The 20,202-nt window shown below is 45.6% G+C and overlaps 1 protein-coding gene across 3 annotated transcripts in view; it reads left to right on the top strand.

Annotated features, from left to right (window-relative positions):
• Positions 1-13,805, top strand: part of CTPS2 (CTP synthase 2) — a 232,487-nt gene extending 218,682 nt beyond the window's left edge. For all 3 annotated transcript variants that reach the window (XM_083172428.1, XM_083172427.1, XM_083172429.1), the window contains one exon: positions 13,465-13,805. The gene's annotated coding sequence lies outside the window, so the exon portion shown is untranslated. The remainder of the gene's footprint in view (positions 1-13,464) is intronic.
• Positions 13,806-20,202: the final 6,397 nt, after the last annotated feature.

Here is a 20,202-nt window from a genome sequence, read left to right on the forward strand (position 1 = left end):
GCTTTAGCAGAGCAGGGAGGGAGACAGCGCCTTTTCAGCATGGCGCCTCCCTGCTTTGCAGGAGCTGCTGAGTGGGTAGCGCCGGCCCTGCGCACGGATAAAACTGGTTTTCCCACAATGAGTAGAACATCATCTGCATATAAAACAATTTTATGTTCAGATGGACCTATTTTGACATCAGAAATGTCTGCATTGTTTCGGATCCTCACTGCCTCCATAAAAAGAGCAAAGAGTAGGGGTGATAGCGGCTAGCCCTGCCTTGTACCGTTAGTGATTCCGAAAGATGTGGAAGTGAGACTATTAACAGAAACAGTTGCTGTGGGGGAATGGTATAGCACCTTTATACCTTGAAGGAATTTATCAGCACAACCCAGTTCTAAGTACTTTGAAAGCAAAGAGCAATGATATGCAGTCAAAAGCTTTCTCGGCATCTAGTGCCAGGACCAGGGAAGGTAGCTTTTGTCTATGAATAGAGTGGATTATATTAATAGCTCTCCTGGTATTGTCAGGAGCTTGACGACCTGGTAGGAATCCTACTTGGTCTGGGTGGACCAGATGTTGAAGAAAGGGTGCTAAATGTGTCACCAATACTTTAGCATACATTTCTAAATTAACATTGAGTAGTGAGATTGGCCTATAATTGGCACTTTTAGTGTGGTCTTTGTCTGGTTTCAGAATCACAACAATGTTAGCTTGCAGGGATGCTGGAGCAAAATGTCCGCTGTTCAAAATATTATTAAAAAGAGAGGTGAGGTGAGGGGAGAGTTGTTTTGTGAATATCTTATGATAGTGAAACCATCTGGGCCTGGGACAACAGAGGATCGCAAGGATTTTATTGCCGTAGTCATCTCCTAATCTGAAATATCTGCAAAAGGCTAGCTGGTCCTCCGTGATAGTAGGAAGTGAGGCTTTTGATAATTAGGAGTGACCCTCCCCATTCCCAGTGGAAGAGTAGGAGGGTGGCGGTAAGTTGTAAAGGGCGGGATGCTATATAGCAGAAATGCGGTAAAAACCCCGTTTTCGGGGTTTCTACCGCATTTCTATATGCTATATGGCGCCTCCGCAGTGTCAGCGCTGCGGAGGGAATCGCCAGCTAAAGCTGGCGAATCCCTGCAGAAGCCTATGGGCTTCTTACCGCAGCGCTGTTTGAGGGATCCGTCACAGATCCCTCCCAGCGTGCCCTGCGGCCGGCGCCGGGGTCTGCGCATGCGCAGATGGACTCCCGGGTCACAGACCCGGAAGTCCAGTGCCGGCACCGCATCGCAAGGGACAGCTCTTACCGCAAGAGCTGTCCCTTGCATGAATAACGGCATATGTTATAGCATATGCCGTTATTAAAAATGCGATGTCCGGCGAAGGGGGGCCGCGGATGTTATAACATCCCGCCCAAAGAGAGCTATAAAAGTCCCTAAATTCTTCTACCATAACTTTAGGGTCATGAGTATAATCTCTGAGTTTGTGCAAGTAAAGTTTATTAATATAACCTAGGGCTTGTTTACATCTTAGCTTATTAGCTATTATAGTGTCTATTTTATCATCTTTATCATAAATCCATTGACGTAATTTTTGTAGACTAGCCGCAGCATGGCAAGAAAGAAGGGTATTCAGTTTTCTTTTAAAACAGTCAATCCTGGCAAGAATAAATGGATCAGGGGCGGTTTTGTGCTGGGTTAAAGGAGTGGAGATTTTGGATTCTAACAAGATAATTTCTCGAGCAGCGTTTTTCCGAATGGCTGAGGCTTTCGCTGTCAAATGGCCTCTAATGGTAGCTTTATGAGCCTCCCATATAACCACAGCAAAAATGTCAGGGGAAACAGGTTGTTTTAAAGTCTGCCTGGGTGGATAAGTGTAGAAAAAGGGAGTCGTCTAAACGCCATTTACAAGGACCATAAGAGCTTTGAAGTAATATCAAAATATAGTCACCAGCATGAGACCAACATGATCAGTCCAAGTAAATGGAGTAACGCTTGCATCAGTTATTTATGATGTAAAAGATTGGGAAATGTGAATCATATCTATACAAGAGTAGGTGTGATGTGGGGCAAAAAAGTGAGTATAATCACTAACTGAGGCAGCCAGGAATCACAGTTAGGGAAGATGTAAGTATAAGAGAGGCTATGGTAGAAGTTGAATTTGTTTTGGTAGTGGTTGCGCTAGATCTGTCCAGGAGAGTATAGTGTTAAAATTTTCGATAAAATTATGTGTCCCTCTGCTACCTTTTCTAGGTGTCGGAAGAAGGATTAAAAAAATTGAGATTGATCCTGATAGGGGCAGAAATAGAATGGCTACTCCCCTTTTTTGCAATCAGCGGAGGCAAAGAAGATTTGGTAAAATCGCTTACCTTGAAGCTGTGAGTTGGAGCTGGTAAAATGGGTTTCTTGAAGAAATGCAATGTCAGCCGTCTCATGCCTGCAAGCACTCCTTGCACTTTTTAGGGGAGTTAAGTCCATTGACATTTATGGAGATCAATTTAAGAACCATAGCAATAGAGAATAAAAAGCTATAAAAAATAAAGTGGAACTACTGAAGATCTGCCCCAACAGGAAAGAAGGAAAAACAAGAGTGGAAAAGAAGAGGAAAGAAAAAGACAGATAAGTAGAAGAGAAGAAGAGCCCTATGGGTCAAAAACCAGAAACCATGGGTCCTGAGTTCCTGTAGGACTGCCACATATAACAACAAATTTAAAAGATTAGCAGCTAAATGAGTGTGTTTGGGGTGATGAAACAAATGGAAACCATGGCTAGAACAGCCTGGTTCCTAACTTACACATATAAACAAGTAGGTCACATAAAACATTGCTCTGTAACAAGGGTAACATTCACGTGGGTAGGGGAAGAAAAGGGAGGATACAGGGTTGGATGGGAATAGGGTGGGGATGAGAAAAAAATAAAATAGAATTAAAAAAGGGGCAGGGGGGAGAGTGCATCTTGAAATATACTAACAAGCATTGAATACAATAAACAATACTGGTTGTTATGAGCAAATAACAGATACCAATCATAATATATGATATTGTCGAAGGATATCAAAGAATCGTGCTGGAAAGGGGGAAAGAAAAGCAATTAACTATAGAAGGCATTTCTGTCGGTTGGCAACGTTAAAAGAGATTCAAACAATATTCAGGTTGGGTCAGAGTCTCTTTTTCGTTGGTGGCTTACTCTCGTCCACTTTGGCGAAGGTGCTCGGTGAGGGTTGTGGGGGGCCTTAGAAAATGGGTCAGGGGGGATTCTGGAAGTAATTCGAGCTTGGCCAGCATACTGTATCTTGTCCTTGGGTCAAGGTCTTAACAGAGTACTTAATGTTGTTGGCAAAAACTTGCAGTAGAGAAGGGAATCCCCATCTGTATTGTATATGAGAAGAATTAAAGTAACAGGTTAAAGATCTTTATGTTTCTGTATGGTGGAAGAGGACAGATCTTGGCAGATTTGTAACTGCATACCCTGGAAATCAATAGTAGAAGAGTCAGGGGTGGAGAGTAAGATTCATTCCTTTGATTTGTAGTAATGAAGCCTAACAATAATATCTCTAGGTGGCTGAGTAGGTGAGGGTTTAATTTTGAGAGCCCTATGTGCTCTGTCGCATAGGCAGAGAGCTCTGGGAACAAATGTTGGAAGAGTTCTTTCAGTAAGGAAGTAGAGAGGTGCCAGAAACAGATCCTGCCACATTCTGAATCCTAAGATTTTTCCGGCAGGAGCGGTTCTTTCGGTCCTCCTTCTTTTCTTTAAGGGATTCTAATTTGTAATGCAGCCGAGTAAGTTCTGCGTCTAGGTGGTGTTGCCAACAGCATAAATCATCAGTTTTGGATTCCAGGACGTCCGTTCTGGAACCTAGAGATGTAATTTCAGATTTAAATTCAGAGATTTCTTTAGAAATTTCTTGGTGAAAAGTAGTTTGTACCCCTTACAGAAGGCTAGTTATAACAGCTTGGATTTGAGGATCAATATGTGAGTCGGGAGAGAGGGGTGAGGGAGGAGATTCCAGGAGGGATCTGTGAGTATGTGAGCCCTCAGACTTGCTCCCCCAAAAAAGTTTGTAGAGGGTGCTGAAGTATTTTTTTCTTTGTGACATTATAGATAAATAAAAAATAAATAAAAAAGGAGGGAGGGCTGTATTGAATGAGAATGAAAACCCACGAAGAAGTACAGTTATAGTATGAAGGTGACGAGACCAAGCTATCAAGGAATAGCTAGCAGTGCATTATGTTATAGTGAGATCTAGGCTCTTCGGTAACAGATGTGAAGTTTAAAGGGAAGAACACTCAAAACCTGGATTACAAATATATAGCCACTCACAGGACTAATAGTGCTTTATAGTTGACTTATAAAATAAAATACCAGCGGGCTTTGCAGAGGGGTAAGCAGTGTAGGCTGATAAATTGCGTGTTGATGCAGGATGTTTGGTGCTGTCTACCCAGAGATGGCCAGAGAAGCTGAATTAATGAATGGCAGGTCACCCTCTGTAAATTACTGAGGTGGGAGGTAAGGACCAATGGTGGGGCCTAGAGCAGAGAATCCTGTCACAACCACTAGCTTGGTTCCTAGGACAGCTGCGGGCATCCCCATATTTAAGATTCCAGCTGCGAGCAGTTAAGTGGGCCTCGACCTACAGGAGAGCCGGGAAACCCCCCTCAAGTCCGACGTCTGCACTTTGGGTGTGTGCTGATGCACAATGAGGCAGAAATAGGGCTGCACAGTACCTTAGAGCAAGCGGCTGAGCCGCTGGAGGCTGGAGTCCAACACCAGCACAGCCGTCAACCGCACTACCCGCTGTCTGTAAAGTGGCAATCACAAGATTGCCCGGGCTAGGGCGGGAGGTCACTGTACCACTGTCCACCGCAGGAAGGATCCGTACAGCTTCAGGGAGGCACAGGGAGCTGGGTCTCGGAGCTCAGATCTCAGCCGCGATGGATAATAAAGGCCATGGATTACCACAAGGAGAATGTCATGACCCGCAGGGAAGGAGTTATCCCGTCCCCCGACTTCGCAGCATGCATCTCCACTGTCCGAAGTCTAGTAAGGGTTATTAGATCCCACTTTGGCCAGTATTCAATGCCTCAGATTCGCCGTTTTTTTCAGTGAATCTGGCAATTCGCTGGGTTAACGGCGAATTTTCTGTTAGAAAAAACAATTCGCCATATTCAATGGAGGCAATTCGCCACAAATGAACAGTGAATGTCTGCCGATTCGCCGTAAATGATTCTCCACAATTCGCCTGTGATTTTCAATGGGGTTTTTAGTGGAATTCGCCAACAGTGTATTCAATGCTGAAATGGAGAACTGCTTTCTCCATTGATTTTTGCCATGATTCTCCATTTCACATTCGTCATCTTTTTTAGGTGAACTGGAGTGTGATCCTTTAAAATGATGGGGGGGGGGGGTGTAAAAAAAAATCAGTTATTAAATTTTTTTATGAGTCTTTCTATTTTTTTAACTGGACAAGTAACACAAATATATTTTTAATTATATATTTTTTTTTACATACCATATGTAGGGGGGCGCTGCTGGTTACATATGCTGTGCGGCTGATTCACTTACATATTGCAGGGGGGCCCCGCTGATCTCAAATAAGGGTTGCAGGGACCCCCTGCCCGCTGGTGGGTGGCATGCAGTGGGGTCTGGCAGCGCAGGGTCATGTCAGGTAGTGCTGGCGGGCAGGAGGTCCCTGCGGTGTATGTGAGATCAGTAGCGGGGTCCCTGCAGTGGATGGGAACTAGTAGTTCCCATCCACTGCAGGGACCCCGCCGTTGATCTCACATACACCGCAGGGACATCCTGCCAGACCCTGCTGCATGCCACCCACGGGCGGACAGGGGGTCCCTGCAGCCGTAATGTCAGATCAGCTGCGCCCCATAGGTGCCGATTTATGTTTTTGCTGGTGGGTGCTCATGGAAAAAAAGGGGCGTGGCCTATTCAGAAAAGTGGGCATGGCCTCCGTAATACAGACATGTGTACATACAGTATACTCATATATATATATATATATATATATATATATATATATATATAATGACAACAAAAGATGGGGTCCGGCACAGCCACTTACAAATGTTGCTTCCTGGGTGTTCTCACAAAGATAAGTAGCTTGTTTGACATGCGGCACTCCGTTCTTTATTCAGAAATTTTGAATGCCATGTTTCGATGCCTACAGTGGCATCATCATCAGACATACACAATAAAAATACAAACACAATGTGTACCTTTTCAATCTACCAAACCACAGCATCCCGGAGGGGGAGGAGGGGTCAGGAACCTGGCGTGGGCCACAAAGATGCGGACCACACTTCCGGCGCTAACTCCCAGCGCCGGCAGCTGCATCCCAGATCTTACTTCCAGCGCAGACTAGCGGACACGGGGCTGTGACGTGACCTGCTGGTGCCAACGCTGATAGTCTGCGCCAGAAGCTGTTTGGTCCCATAGCGGTCACAGGAGGGCACATTAGCAAGGAAACCTTGTACCAATGAATGCCAGACTATTACAATATATATATATATATATATATATAATCTCCATCATTTAATCATAGATAATATCTACATATATCATATAATATATGTATTAAGCCAGGCAGGGCAGACAAATTTACTTACAGCCTTACAGGACAGTTGGCAGTGACAGTCAGGCTCCCTCAGCTCCTCCACTCCACCGCACCTTCCCCACCCTACCACGCAGGCTTCAGATTCCGATCCCAGCCAGGCTGCTGCAGTCTGCAGACACAGGCAGAGTCAGACTCACGAGATGGAGTGTCTCTGCACTGAAGCTCAGCAGAGCCGCGGTGGACATGCTGCTGCTGTTGGCCGCTGCCACTGTGTGTACATACACTGGTGAGTGACAGGCAGCTGACCCTCTCTCTACTCCAAGCCCTCTGTCTCCCGGCCGCCTCCGTGCTCCCGCTGCCGGCCCGCTGTACAACTGACCTGCGTGGCGCGCTGCACACTCGATGCCTCCCTCAGAGTAAATAATGAAATAAAATAAATGTGTGTAAGACCCGGCGCTCCCCACAGACTCAGCGCTGGTGGGTGCTTAACATTTTACGTGGGTGCTCAGGCTCCGGAGCACCCACGGAATCGGCGCCTATGCCAGTGCGCCCCCCTCCCGTTCAGTAAAGGACCGCTGCGGAGGGGAAAGGGGGGCACCTGGAGGAAGATGCCGCTCAGCAGCCCGGGGACCTCTCAGTGTGTGTGTCCGACACCCGACACGTAGCCCGCTCTGCTCCCCGACCCCAGAAGGGCAACAGGTGGGACACTGACCTGACAGTAGGGAGAGACAGCTCCAGCAGCAGCAGCAATAGCAGACCTCCGGCTCCAGCAGCCCCAGCGCGGTGATAGCCGGAGGTCTGCTACTGCTGCTGGAGCCGTCCCTGACCTGAGGCTGTGCGGGGGCATCAGCGGGCTCCCCCGCCGTGACTCCGCTCCATCCCCTGCAGTGGCAGTATTGCCGCAGAAGCAGGGGAGAGTGCCGGGAGCGGTATTCGCTGCAGGGGGGAATTTTCACCGTCAGGGGTAGAGAGCCCCTGACGCGTTGAATAGGGCGGACGGGCGGCTGCCCGGCAAATCGCCCTACAGGGAGAATTGCGGCGAAAGTGCAGCGAATCCTACACAGGATTCTCCTACTACACGCCCGCGATTCTCCACATTGAATACCTGCCTTAGTGTCCAAAAAGCCATTTTTATGTTTGGAGCACTTCAAAGATGCAGCCTCTCTCTTTCACAGTCAGGCCAGACCCCACGATCAGAACACATTTTATGACCAATTTATGCAGAAATCCAGTTATTCCAAAGGGGTTCGCATACTTTTTCTTGTATATATATTAAAAAATGAAAATATTATTATTGTTTATTTAAATGGTGCCACAATGGTTCCGCAGTAAAACACAAATGAGCAAAAAATAAAAAATACAAGGCAATTTAAGACAAGTACTGTACATGGTAAATAAAGACAGTTGATCAGGAGACAGGACACTGAAGCAATTACTAGTATGTATTATATAGTTCTGGTCAAACCTTGCACAGTGTTTTGTTAGATCTTAGTACACCTTTGAAATATTTATGCCAGTGTGGGAATTTCTCATCCTTGCCTGTAGAGGGCCGGAAGCACTACTTACAACCATTCCCAATTTAAGCAATTACAGCTCTCCCCGGGGTAACTAGAGAAGTTATCATATCGTGCTTACTTTATTTTTTTAGTTAAAGATTTTGCTAGTCAGTTTTCAAGGTCTTCCCACTTGGGGCTGAATAATTTATCTTGTAAAATACTGCCTGATAATTTGTACAATCTGAATCCCACTAAGGATTATATTTAAAAAAAAGGAACAAATGTAAACCTGTACTGTGATATTAAGTCATTTTCAATATGTGTCTGATTTCATGTAATATTCATGCTCTGATCACGTGCTGTGCAGTAGCATGCTTCTGCTACATACAGTACTCACATGTGCATGCATGTATTATGCTGGAAAGCCAACGGCTCAATTGTTGCATTCAGTATAAGAAACTTACATTTTGGGCCAGATGTATCAAGTCTTCAAAAAGTGATAAACTGGAGAGTGATAAACAACCAGCCAATCATCTCCTACCTTTCATTTTTCAAACCCAGCCTGTAACATGGCAGTTAGGAGCTGATTGGCTGGTTGTTTATCACTCTCCATTTTATCACTTTTTGGAGCTTGGTACATCTTGTTCACACTGGTGAACAAGCTTTTAACGGCGAAACGCGCGTCCAGAGAGGTGGTATGGCGGCCACTGAGGAGACCCCGGTGATACATATACGTATATGAGCGGACATAAGGAGGCTAAGTAGAAAACTTTTTTTAGGGCTGTTAGACTTATTTGCCTATACTATTGCATATGAGCGAACCCCTGGTGATTGAAAGAGGAATGAGCCTTAAAATATCTACTGTAAATTTTGTATGGAGGCTGTCTATTTAGAGGGTAAAGGTGACTGAAACTGCGATTAAACTCCTTGCTACGACTATCCCTCCCTCAGTCGACAATGTGTCAACATTGCAGAGTTTATAATTGTTAACTGCATTGATCCGCTGCAATTACGCACATAGTCTGGTTTTGAGAGAACCTTTTATTGGTGGGAATATATACCAAACACTGTGACAGTGACTCTGGGTCACAATCTTCCCCTCCTTGTGAGCTGATATTATGGCTTAATGCAAACTGTGTCAGTATTGTAGAGCCTAAGATCTATGTATTTGATTATTCCTTAAAATTGTGGATGAGGACCTTTTTTCGGAGTCTTTAGAATCTATTTACAGTTACTGACATGCTATACACTTGTGTGAGGGTGAATAATGCAAAAATTGTGATGATAAATTTCTCTGTCATCAGTACCCTATTCTCTCTCTGCAGACAGTGTGCTACAGCAATTCCAACCAGATACTTCTCTGGCAATTGCTGAAATAATCCAGATAGAGATTTCTCAGCAGTGTGAAGAGGGGATAAGGGACATAATTGTGGTCATTTGTATACTATCCTCATAAATTGAGACTATATTGCAGAATATAAAGTCATCTCCTTGTAAGACTACCTCCTTTCTCCCTCTAAGGGACTCTCATTGCGGCCAGCCAGAGAGTGATCCCCTGCGCTGAGACATCAACAGGGGTGATCCAGGCAGCTGAGCCCCAAAAGCAGATCCCAGTCATCTTTCTTCATTTTGCCCCCATATTAGTAGCCCCTTAATCTGCATACTGCTGAATCGTTCACTGCCCTAGTGGCACACGACCAAGCAGGGATCAGTTGGGACACTAGGGGTGCATAAAACTTTTTTTCATCTCTCCATCCCCCTATCTGCTCTAATCGTAACAATTTAAATGTAATAAATATAAAAGATATGAGATTGGGGTCTCCCTCAGGTGGCTGACACCACTGTATAGAAATTTTCGCCATTCACTATTTATTCCTAATTAGTCACTTGTAAATTTTGTTATACGTTATAATATTGTATTTTGAATTTATTTTTTCACATTAAGCAACCCAAAAAAACTCAGCTTTATTAATCATTGACCCAAAGAGTTCTGCGAAGGACCATATATGGGAATCACTGAACATACAAAGCTGAAACAAAAATTAATTTTTCAATTTTTAAGTGTGCACTAATGTTTTCACGTTAAATCACTATATAACTGTAGCCCTGCTATATACGAATAAGTGAAGGAGGGCGCTGAGTCTTGGGCTCACTAGTGCGAGCTCGGATTAGTCCCCTGTAAGGGAATGTATTGGCACTTTTCATAATTATATTTAATTGTGACACGCTATTTTCCTCTCTTTTTGTCTATACTGTGTTTTTCCTTCCTCTTTTTTGTGCCTTGGGTGCCCAGGGACATACGTGCAGGATAGCGCATTGGATCACTTATTAACACACATTAAATACATTTATTAATTTAAGTAAACAAGTTAGTGCCCCTAAAAAGAGAGTTATCTTTTTTCTTTTTACAATATACATCTTGCCCACAGGCTGATATTCAATTAGGACACCCCCCCCCCCCCCCCGGCCTTCCATTTTGGACACACACACCCCACCGCCCACCCCCCCCCCCCCCCCCCAATAAAAAAATCCAGATGAAAACAGTCCATGGTGAGACAATTATCTCAGGCTCTAGCACAGGTGTGGCCAACCCGTGGCTCTCGAGCCGGATGTGGCTCTCCCCCTTGCTAAGTGCGGCTCCTGCTGCCTTCCGTCCCCGTCCCCCCCGCTGCTGGTTCCCCGGCCCGAATCCATCTCCTTGAGGGGAGGAGAGCGCGCATTGTGCATCTCTCCTACCCCTTAGTGTGCATCATTGTGACTGGGCCGTCCACCAATCAGAGCTCGCGGGCCGGCAGCCAATCAGGAGCCGGCCCACGAGCTTTGATTCGTGGATGGACCAGTCACAGGGAAGTGAGGGGGGGAAGGAGACGTGCGCTGTGCTGTGCTCTCCTCTCTCCTTCCCTCTGTGACATGCAGGAGTCGGACTGCAGGGGGACGCCAGACTGTCCTCTCCCCACCCGGCAGCAACAACGGTGAGTGCTGCTGCTGGGAAATTATCACGGGGGGCATAACTAGCACTGTGTGGGGGACATATGTGGCATTGTGGTAACATATCTGGCACTGGGCACATAACTAGCACTGTGGGGGCATATGTGTGGCATTGTGGTAACATATCTGGCACTGGGCACATAACTAGCACTGAGGGGGCATATGTGTGGCATTGTGGGGGTATATATGGCACTGGTCGCATAACTAGCACTGTGGGGGCATATGTGTGGCACCGTGGGGCATATATGTGTGGCACTGGGGGCATATCTGGCACCGGGGGGCATATATGTGTAGCACTGGGGGCATACCTAGCACTGTGGGGGGCATATCTGGCACTGGGGGCATAAAGTTTTGTCGTGTAGCCACTCCCCCTTGTGTCATATGACTACTCCCCTGACCACACCCTTTTTTTGCCTGATTTTGGCTTGATTGCCGATATTTTTCGGCTCTTTACCTCAGACCGGTTGGCCACCCCTGCTCTAGCAAGTCTCTCTTTGAATAATGGAACTGCGGGTTTGTCCAAGATTAAACACGCCATAGATCAATCAGACACAGGTGAATTTTTGTTATGCAAATGTTGTATGAATGTTTTCCATGAAGGTATTTTTCAATAGTGTATAGATTTGCGCTTGACATCTCTGCCTGACCACAGCCAAACAGGAAGCATGCACAGAAAAATGAGTCATAGACATAAATCACATTCATTTGTACAATATTTACATTATGCTTCTTTAAGAACACTCACTAAATGTATATAGTATGGTAATCTGGTGACATTTGTGCACTGAACTACAGGTCCTTACTCAAGGTGTAAGGAAATCACATCATCATCATGAGCGGTCTACAACAAAGAAATACTTTTTCGTTTAATTAATCATTTTCAAATAAAAGTAAATGTTACTCTTTGCTTGTAGTGGGATGAGGAAACGTATAAATCATTTGGAATTATCTGAATTAATTGTAATCTTCTAAACCATAATAATAGACATGGGCCTAATTCAGAATAGCACGCAATGCCAAAGTTCAGTGGTTATGTGCTACTGCGTATGTGCAAAAATCATTGTGTATGAACAACGGTGCAGTTGCAGTTGAGACATACTACAGCAGTGGTCAGAGAACAAGGGTAAATTACCCTAAATGGGGTAAAAATTCAATGGGGTAATGGGTGGTCGAGCTTCTGAGACACAGCCGGGCATGCATATGAATCTGTATGCGTGTCCAGCTGTGTCTCCGCAGCGCGACCGTCCATTATCCCCAGGAATTTCATTTAATTGCATATAGAATCTATGTATAGATTCTATATGCATGCCCGGCTGTGTGTGTTACAGTACTGTAGTGTACAAGGACCTGACGCAGGGCAGTGCATCAGGCCATTGTGTATAACAGGCTTCCCTGTGTGATGCCCCGCCCCCAAGTCCGCCTGCTTCTTCAGTCAAATCAAATAGTTGCTGCACCATCTCGATAATGTACAGTCTGTACTGCCGCTGCAGCGCTGAGTTTCTTTGCCTGGATATAGGCTCCTGTCACAGTATAGCCATCTCTAGTCTAGGGAAAACATTTGCAGACTGTCACTATATCATCTTGAAATACTGACACTAATAGTTGCCTGGACATCACATGATCAATGGCTATACCACACACACAGCATGGCAGCCATTGATGATGATTATGATTACCATGTAAGGCTGTGTGGGGTACAAATTTTGTACCCCACACAGCCATACATGGTAATTATCATCATCATTATCATGTAGCTGCCAGGCTGTGTACCGAACTAGCAGGATATATCATCAATGCTGGGCATTCCCATGGGCACAGCCCATCGCCGATGCACTGCTAGGTGCAAATGGGATGGCATAAATGCCAGAAGCTAAACACCTCTCCCCCATGCAAACACGTGGGGGAACGATCAAACCAGAATAACCCCTAGTCTCTAATCTTTCTAGGAGAAATAAGTCCTTGCACCAGTTGTTTTATTATTTATATTCTTCACGATGTGCAGTGATAGCTTTCAGGTGTCCCAAAGGTCATGAAGGCTGTTGGGGTTCAGGTATTTTCACTCCTTACTGCTCTGGTCACTGTGGTGGACTAAGGGTTATCCAGCGGATGAGCCTCACTTGTGCTCCGCAGCAAAGGAGTTAAGCAACACGTGTACTTTTTGATGTCTTTATTGAACATAGATTATTTCTCAACAATGACTGTATACTGTACCTGCCAACAGTCTCAGTTGGACTAACAGGTTAATTAAACTAAAGCCCGATCTACTAAAAACATGTCCTTAATTTGCCTAATCTATATAACCGCTGGGCAGAATATGCCAGTTCTGGACAATATATACTGTACCACCTTTCCAGGAGGCCATGCTGGAAGTACATAGTACTGAAAGACATTATTTGACTTGGTAACAAACTTAATTTCTAATGGATTTCTTTTTTTTTTTTTCCAGAGCAAACCCTGACAAGGCAGATGACCAACCGGGGACAGAATCAGGCAGCACAATCCTAACTTAAAAAATACAGATCTGTTCTTCTGTTTAATAGAAATAAAGGTTAATTGAAATATTGAACATCAAAATATAATTTGTGATTTAGAATAACTGCCATGTGGTACACAATGTGTGACACTGGTTACTGTATTATAGCCCCACAAACATGAAGACAAGGTACAAATACAGTTTTTTTTTATTGTGGTTGTTAAGTTGACATTAAGAAGATGTTGAAAAATGCTGCATACATCATTTGTGCTGTTATTTTTATGCCATGATTAAAAACAGGTGATGTCAAGTTTTCAGGCCCTTAGGAGATTTTTGGTGCCCCAGGGGGGTCTGAGTATTGAAGCCAGAGAGCACGGAGGACAGGTTGGTCTACATTATCACTGACCGGGAAAGGGCAGGTCCTAAGTTGACAGGTAGAGAGTGGTACCAGCAGGAGATATGGAATTTCATCTGCCTCAACTGTAATGCCAGAAAGTGGGGATGGTGGCCAAGCTACAGTTATCATTTTCCAGAGGCCACGCTATGCAGCAGTAGGCTGTACTGCCTGTCTCTGCATCCCCCTTCTGCTCAAAGACAGCTGCAGCTTTGGAGGCACATGCTTCCGAGACAGCTGTTTCCTGAGCACTGCTACAGGATGGGGGGTAAAAATATATTAGGTTAGGCTAACAATAATGATGGGTAAGGGGTGAATTAATTAATTAAGATAATTAGGATTATATGTTTTATGAGGGATGTCATTAAAAAATTGCTGACGGTACTATATGGCAGTCACTTATGCTATCTGTAGAACTGTATATGGTGTTCACTAATGATGTCTGTATTATGAGCCCGATTCAGGTTGGCTTGGTAAGCTGCGAACATCGCAGTTTACCAAGCCCCTGAGATGCCGTCGTGTTTCACTTGGGCAAGCCCCATTCCAGGGCCTTTCTTAATTGCAGCACCACCCTTGCTGTGGTCGCACCATGTTCATCCACATAAAGGGACACAAAGCCACAACAGAGCATCTGAGCTGCGGGCTTGCACTTTTGTGCATTTATGGTCATATATAAGCTACTAGGTGTTTCATCGCGCCCTACGGGCGCTCTTCACACCGTCGTAAGGGGCTACGCCCCATTAAAATTATAAATATATTTTAATGTGAATTATGTTTGTTATTTGTGGATGAATGTGTTTAATTTTGGGTGGGGCGGATGGTGTTGGCGGGAAGGGGTGTGTTAGGTTAGGGGTTTTGGTGGTGTGTCTGCGTGTTGACCTGGGAAGTGTGTCAGTGAGTAATGAGTACACCTGTGTGTCTGCGTGTTGACCTGGGAAGTGTGTCAGTGAGTAATGAGTACACCTGTGTGTCTGCGCGGTGACCTGGGAAGTGACAGTGAGTAATGAGTACACCTGTGTGTCTGCGTGGTGACCTGGGAAGTGTCAGTGAGTAATGAGTACACTTGTGTGTCTGCGTGGTGATGTGGGAAGTGTGTCAGTGAGTAATGAGTACACCTGTGTGGCTGCGTGATGACCTGGGAAGTGTCAGTGAGTAATGAGTACACCTGTGTGTCTGCGCAGTGATGAGGGAAGTGTGTCAGTGAGTAATGAGTACACCTGTGTGTCTGCGCAGTGATGAGGGAAGTGTGTCAGTGAGTAATGAGTACACCTGTGTGTCTGCAAGGTGATCTGGAAGTGTGTCAGTGAGTAATGAGTACACCTGTGTGTCTTCGCTGTGACCTGGAAAGTATGTTAGTGAGTAATGAGTACACCTGTGCCTGCGCTGTAACCTGGGAAGTGTCCGTGAGTAATTACACCTGTGTGTCTGCGCTGTGACCTGGGAAGTGTGTCAGTGAGTAATGAGTACACCTGTGTGTCTGCGCTGTGATCTGGGAAGTGTGTCAGTGAGTAAAGAGTACACCTGTGTGCCTGAGCTGTGACCTGGGAAGTGTGACAGTGAGTAATGAGTACACCTGTGTGTCTTCGCTGTGACCTGGAAAGTATGTTAGTGAGTAATGAGTACACCTGTGCCTGCGCTGTAACCTGGGAAGTGTCCGTGAGTAATTACACCTGTGTGTCTGCGCTGTGACCTGGGAAGTGTGTCAGTGAGTAATGAGTACACCTGTGTGTCTGCGCTGTGACCTGGGAAGTGTGTCAGTGAGTAAAGAGTACACCTGTGTGCCTGAGCTGTGACCTGGGAAGTGTGTCAGTGAGTAATGAGTACACCTGTGTGTCTGCGCGGTGACCTGGGAAGTATGTTAGTGAGTAATGAGTACACCTGTGTGTCTGCGCGGTGACCTGGGAAGTATGTTAGTGAGTAATGAGTACACCTGTGTGTCTGCGCGGTGACCTGGGAAGTATGTTAGTGAGTAATGAGTACACCTGTGTGTCTGCGCTGTGACCTGGGAAGTGTGTCATTGAATAATGAGTACACCTGTGTGTCTGCGCTGTGACCTGGGAAGTGTGTCAGTAAGTAATGAGTACACCTGTGTGTCTGTGCGGTGACCTGGGAAGTATGTAAGTGAGTAATGAGTACACATGTGTGTTTGCCCGGTGACCTGGGAAGTGTGTCAGTGAGTAATGAGTACACCTGTGTGTTTGCCTGGTGACCTGGGAAGTGTGTCAGTGAGTAATGAGTACACCTGTGTGTGTCAGCCCGGTGACCTTGCTGCTGTGTGCAGGCGGGGGTGTGTGTGTGTGTGTGCCAGGGGTGGGTGTGCAGGACGGTGGGGTGTGCAGGCTGGGGGGGGAAGCGGGTTGCTGCTGTGTGCAGGCAGGGGGGGGTGTGTGTGTGCCAGGGGTGGGTGTGCAGGATGGTGGGGGGGGAGCGGGTTGCTGCTGCCTTGTGCACCCCCCCCTAAGTTATTATAGACAACCTCCTCCTCTCCCCCTCCTTCCCCAAACTTGCTGGCATCCCCCTCCCACATGTGACATACCTGTGGCGCCTGACACTCACAGGGCAGTCTTGCTTCACCCGGCCAGCGGCAGATTGGAAATGCCTGAGAGGAGCTACAGCCAGCCCAGAGTTTTACTATAAAGGAGGAGGCAGCTCTGCCGAGTCACAGCTGCATCATGCTTCTCTCCTCTCAGGCTGTGACCATGTGACTCTGTCTGCGACTCGAGGTCAGCCTGAGAGGAGGCAGAGCTGCTCCCCCTGGCTGCCAGAGGCTGCTATGTCAGCACCACAGATCTGCAGCTGCGCAGACTTAATTTATTCACTGCACTCCCTTCTGCCCCCATCGACGCTGGCTGAGCTACATGTGTCTGTGAGTATTATAGGTGTGTGGTATTGCGGGGGGTGTAGTGCAGGCAGGCAGGGGCCAATATGTGTGTATTATCTCATATATTAGGCTACATGTGTGTGTGTATTATGTGTGGTGTGTGTGTATAAGACTGGGTGGGTAGTGGAGTTTCATGTGTGACCCTGTCCAGCGTTACACACACACTCTCAGGATGATTGACACATGTAGCCAAATATATAAGAGATTACAGTATGCCTCGCAATTGTATCTTCTCTTTGAGCTGTGTCTCACTATTTGTCTCTCTCCAAGTCCAAACCGCTGCTGGCCTGCCACATTGGTATATGAGGTGAATTGGTGTAGTATAGCTCACAGACAAGGGGCCTAATTCAGACCTGATCGCAGGACAAACTTATTCTCAAAATGGACAAAAAAAAAAACGTGCACTGCAGGTGGGGCAAATGTAACATGTGCAGAGAGTGCATTGTTAATGATATTGAGTGTACACACAATAAGATATTGTAAAAAATATAGCTCAGGAAGCCCTTTATATTGCCCTTACTATATTCTCTGGTGTGTATGGGGCTTATGATAGTACAGACTCTCATGTGGACAGCAACCATGACAGACTTCCAACTGTAGGCAACGTGTGCCTGCAGAAGTGACCAAGGAGTAGCAGCAGCCTCCTAGCTATGTAGGGCTGCAAATGAGTGTTTTGGAGAACCTCTGTCTAGCCAGCAGCCTCTACTCACAGAAAGGATCATAGGAGTAGGAGTTAGAGCATTGGCAGCTTAAAGAGCTCAGCAGGATTGATCAGTTCTGTCTCTCACAATGTGATAGTGCTGTTTATGGTCCTTTTCATTGTTATATATATTTGCACCAGCCCTCCTGTACCTGCAAATTATATATCTGCTAAGAGGCACACCTAAGGATGCATTGCCATTTAATTATACATAATGTATTCAGTCTGCCCTCCTTCCATCTGGCTTACTGGGCATTGTGCCTGATTCAAAGGTGGGCACAAACCCTATTAAAGGTGGCCATACACTACTGCGATGTGTCACAGCAGTGTATAGCCATTCGATCCCCCATGAGCCGCCCGGAAAGTCCTTTCACGTGTGATGTATCGCATGTGACACCTGTTCCACACCGCCGGAAGGGGGTCAGAGTTGGAGGTCAGACCTGCATGGAGCTCGGACCTTATGGGACATAAAAGGCTTCTGCTGTGCGCCGATTTAATGGCCCAATCCATCGGGAATGGGTAAAATTGGCCTAAATCGCTGTAGTGTATGGGGGCCTTAAGACTGATATTCTGGGCCAAATGTACTGTAGTAGGGTGAGTGATTTTGGGAGAGTTTTGAAATGTTTTTAAAGCATCAATCATTTACACTGCAAAAGCAGGTTGATTTTGCAATGTAATTGGGAAAACTCTCACTTCTGATTCTCACACCCTATTACATTTGGCCCTCTGTATGCAGCGGTTCTGTGAAAATATGCTAGCCGCAGGTATTTATACAGCAATGCCCATTGATTTCTAATCCACTGATTGTGTAAAAAGTCACATTGTCAAATGCACATAGGATGCACGTTGGGTCATCTGGGCAACTCTCTGGTTGCTCAGGATGTCCATGTTTTACTCATAGTTGCCTTTTAGAAACGCTCACTGTCACTCACTCTGTCACTCACTCTGCTGTTAGAAATCCATCAGTTGCACAGGCACAGACTACAAAGTTCAATAATTTAGACAGGTGCATTTCCAGTACAGAAAAGGGTATAATGCCTAAAGAAAATGACCCAACTTGAAGTAAGGCCAATTAGGGGCAGCTTGATTAAGTGTGAGGATTTATTTGAGTGCATGGTACTGTATATTGATTAATGCTGTGGTCATGTGCTGCTATTGCAGGGCTGGGCAACACCGGCCCTCCAGATGTTAATGAACTACACATCCCAGCATGCATTGCATCAGTTTCAGCATGGCCACATAGCAAAACTAATGCAAAGCATCCTGGTTTGTGCAGTTCATTAACATCTGGAGGGCCGGTGTTGCCCAGCCCTGTGCTATTGTAACCACGCCAATATCTCATTTCATTGAATTATCAGCAGAGTCTAAAATGAACAATTACAGATACAAATGCTGTGTATGAATGTTGCCATGTAATTACCTGTTCAATAAAGTTATATTTTACGCTTGGTGTCCCTTTAAGTATTCTCCATATTTAACCCTACAGTGTGTTGGGTTTCGTGTTCTCCATATTTGACTCTGTGTTGGGTTGAGAAGGGAATCACAAATATTCTCGGTCTGGTCTGTTTCTGAATTATAACTGTTGCTTTTAATGCTAAATTTCCTTTCACAGATCCTTTTATTGCTAAATCCTGATGTCCATGTTTCGCCGTAGGTGACAGTGATACATTATTTATTATTGCTAGCAACTAAAGTCATCGGGAGCTGTCACATGTGTTGACACGTTATGTCTATCTACGGTACTCACTTTCCTTCCGGTTAGGAGAAAGCCATGTGATTCTATTTGACTTACATATCTCTGGTTTTATGTATCATAAACATATGCAGAACAATGCTAGGAGTGCATACGCAACCCTATTCTTTTTCAGGTTATCCTTCATCCATAGTGTATCCCCTGCGATCTGGGGAATGTATACTTCTCTACAGTGTGTTATGGGTCCTGCCATTTCCTCCCCATCTACTGTATAAACATTTCCAGGAAATGAAGGATGCTCGGTGATGCAATTACTGCTACTTACTTTGTCAGTTTATTTTAAAATTCATATTTCTTTACTGATCTCCTGCAAACATTTTTCTTTTTCCTCCTTTCTGCTCCCTATGATAGATTACAACTGACCAGGGTTATGCCCTCAAAAGATTCCATTATATAATGGAAGCAAGGTAATATGGGTGCTAACATTGATCTAAATGCAGTGTGCAGGTAAGTAACTATAGAGTAAGCATTCTAAATCCTGATTTCTTTTTATGGAAGTGCATCTTAAGCCCCGTACACACGAGACAAACAACCCGCGGCACAGCTAATATTGTGCATACACACTGGACAATATCGTTAATGATTACATCATCCGCAGCTGCTGAACATGCTGCTTCAAAGCAAAAATTGACCAAAATATTTTTTGGATCCTGGACCACCAACACCGTTTCAAGTGTCCTGAGGCACTCCAGGGTGCCTAGGCACATAGTGGGGAGTATTCAATGATTTTTCTCTCCTGTTTAGGATTCGCTGCACATTCGCAGGGTTCAGGAGGGCTGCAGCATTCGCTGCCAGCCCTCCCTGTCACCCTATTCAATGAAGCAGGGGCTCGCTGTCCCTGCTGGCGAATTTTTCGCCGCAGGGGGACGGAGGCAGGATGGGAGATGTAAGCCTCCCTGCCTGCCCCAGAATTTGTGGGGGAAGGCTCCCGGGGGAAAGGCAGCAAAAGGCTACCCCCAGCGAGGGGCAGGGGTAGGGATCCA

The sequence above is a fragment of the Crinia signifera genome, chromosome 2 (assembly GCF_055691185.1).
Source record: "Crinia signifera chromosome 2, ASM5569118v1, whole genome shotgun sequence".
Taxonomy (NCBI): Eukaryota; Metazoa; Chordata; class Amphibia; order Anura; family Myobatrachidae; genus Crinia; species Crinia signifera.